This window comes from Glycine soja, unplaced genomic scaffold (assembly GCF_004193775.1).
Source record: "Glycine soja cultivar W05 unplaced genomic scaffold, ASM419377v2 tig00105718_1_pilon, whole genome shotgun sequence".
NCBI classification, from domain to species: Eukaryota; Viridiplantae; Streptophyta; class Magnoliopsida; order Fabales; family Fabaceae; genus Glycine; species Glycine soja.
Window position 1 is genome coordinate 43,815 of NW_021144572.1, and position 3,056 is coordinate 46,870.

The window sequence follows — 3,056 nt, forward strand, 5'->3', positions numbered from 1 at the left end:
AGCCACAATGAACGCGCTTAGCGCGACATGGTCCGCTTAGCGTGATCATTAGAAATCTGAAAAATTTTAATAGTTGCGATGAACAGGCTAAGCGTAGTAGGTGCGCTTAGCGCTTTCATCGTGAATCCCAAAAAGATACACAGGGGTTTTCAGCCCTTTTTAACCACATTGCCCCTAATAGGCTTCTAAACTACCTAAATTCCTAAAATACCTAACCCTAAAACTAAGTAACCTAACCTACAACAATACTAACTAAGAAAACATAAATCCTTTATCCTAAGGTGTGAAGCATGAAATGCAAAGCAAAAGGAAATCAGGAAACTTACTTGGATGTGTAATGCAGGGTGTGATGAAGCAAAGGATGCAGAGGAGCAGTAAGAACACAACATAAACAAAAGAATGCTTAGGGATGAGAGGTTGCAGAGGTTTGGGTGCAAAGGTAGCAACCCAAGTTCCTCTGCCTCTACTTTTTAAAAACTGAAATTTGTATGGCGTGCTTAGTGCGTAGCTGCGCTTATTGTGCCAACGTGACTTTTGAGTTTAAAACACTAGAGCTTAGCCTAGCCTCGCGCTAAGCCCAACTTGAAGTTGTAACTTCTAGTAAGCATTTGGGGCTTAGCGCGGCAGCGGCGTTTAGCGCTTTCTGCAACACCAAAAATCTTTCTGCAATATGCGCTTAGCCTGAGATGCGAGGCTTAGCGTACATCAAGCTTCAACTTACGGTGAGTGATTCAGGCTTAGCGTCACTACCTGTGCTAAGCACACTTCTAATGACTTCAAAACAGAATAATGTTGGGGCTTAGCGCATCCTTTCCCGCTAAGCTTAGCTTGAAAGCTCAACTTACAGAATGATCTGGCCTAAGCGCAGGATGGCGCGCTTAGCGCAACTATAATAAATTTTCACAGAGAAGAAGTGGCGCTTAGCGCATCATCCACGCTAAGCCCATTGCTTAAGGTGCAACTTACAGTGAAGATGTTGGGCTTAGCACAGCGATGTGCGCTTAGCTGAACCATTCAACAAATCAATCAGGGGTCTTTGCGCTTAGCGTGAGCAAGCTCAGCTTAGCGCATGAAGAGATGGTGCTTAGCGCAAGGTTTGCGCTTAGCGGATAAGCAATCTGAAAATTTTTCTATGTCATTTTCTGCTTATGTCTTCACACATAATTTTAACAACCCTTTTTGTTCATCACTAAACAAGCTGAAATCAATCACAATCACAAGGAAGATGTCCTAACTACATGCAAGAAATAAAAATGAAGATAAAGAAAGGAAAGAAAAGCTGGGTTGCCTCCCAGTAAGCGCTTCTTTAACGTCACTAGCTTGACACATCATCATGTTATTCAGGATTCAATAATGTTCCCACTTCAAGGACCTTATTCTCAGTTCTTCTTTCCTCCATCACATGAACTTTAAAACAGACATTCCGATCAGGTGGCTCTTTATCTTCATGAAATAGATCAAAGTTGATTTTCTGATCTTCTATGCCCATTTGCAACATCTTATTTCCCATATCTACTACACAGCTTGCAGTAGACATCAATGGGCGACCAGGAATGAGAGGAATATCAACATCCTCTTCTATGTCTATCACAACAAAATCAACTGGAAATATAAGGTGTTTCACCTTCACCAAAACATCTTCAATCACTCCATATGGTCTTGCGATGAAGTGATCTGCCAATTAAAGGGTCATGCGTGTAGGCATTATCTCAAGCTCTCCAAGTCACCGGCACATGGAGAGAGGCATTAAGTTGATACTAGCTCCCAAGTCTATGAGAGCTTTCCCTACAGCAACCTCACCAATAGAACACGGTATTGTGACAACTCCAGGATCTTTGTGCTTAGGTGGAAGAATGCGTTGAATCACAACACTCCAATTTCCTTCCACCACAATTCTATCACTATGGATGTATTGGTTCTTCTTTGTCAACATATCTTTTAAAAATTTGGCATATAGGGGCATTTGTTGAAGTGCTTCTCCAAAGGGTAAAGTAATTTCCAGTTTCTTGAAGATATCAAGAAATCTGGCCAAATGTCTTTCTTTCTCTTTCCGGGAAGGTACCAAAGGATAATGTACTTCCTTGCCTTCATTTGGAGTAGTATCTTTATTCTTGTCAGTGTTTGCCTCACTCTTGCCTTTCCTCATCTCATCATCAACAACTTTCTCTTTTTGTTTTTCATTTTTCAACTTTTTTTCTTTTTCTTTTTCTTCTTCTTTTATTCTTTCTTTTTCTTTCTCTTTTAATGGTGTCTCTTCTTCCTTATCATCTTCAGTCTCTTCATTAATCTCTTCAAGTTCTACAGAATCAAAAACAGGTTCAAGTGCTGGCACGCTTAGGTGCCAGCTGTTGTTTATGTTCCTCTATCTTCTCTCCAGCTTCACTATCATCTCCTTGGATTGCCATTCTACTTCTAGTCATCACAGCTTTACATTCCTCCTTGGGATTTTTCTCTGTATTAGCTGTAAAACTACTTGATGATCTATCCGCCAATTGCTTTGCATGTTGTTCCACTTGGACCTCAAGATTCTTTATGGCGGACTCTGTGCTCTTCTGATTGGACATAGAAACCTGCATAAAATGAGCTAGAGTCTCTTCTAGCTTCGTTGTGTGATCATAGAGACTAGGCCCTTGTTGCTGTGGCCTTGTGGATGGTCCACCTTGATCTCTATTGAACTGATTTCCAGGGTGGTTCCTCCATTATCCCTGTTGTTGATTATATTGCTGGCCATGTTGGAATCCAGAAAATCCTCCTGCATTAAAATTGTTTCTGGGCTGATTTCCCATGTAATTGACTTCATGAGTGGGGTGTTCTTCAATCGAAAAACAACATCCAGATTCATGAGCTCCCCCACAGATGGTACATCCTGCAACCTGCAACCTGCAAAACAGAAGCATGTGAAGTATGTGCAGAATGAATTTGAGTTGGCAACTTACTTAGTGTTTCAGTCAAGGCTTCCAGTTGCTTAGACAATAATTTGTTTTGTGCCAACAATGCATCTTGGGAGGTTAACTGATGTAGGCCTAGGATCTTCTTCATCAATGGATTCCTTTGCT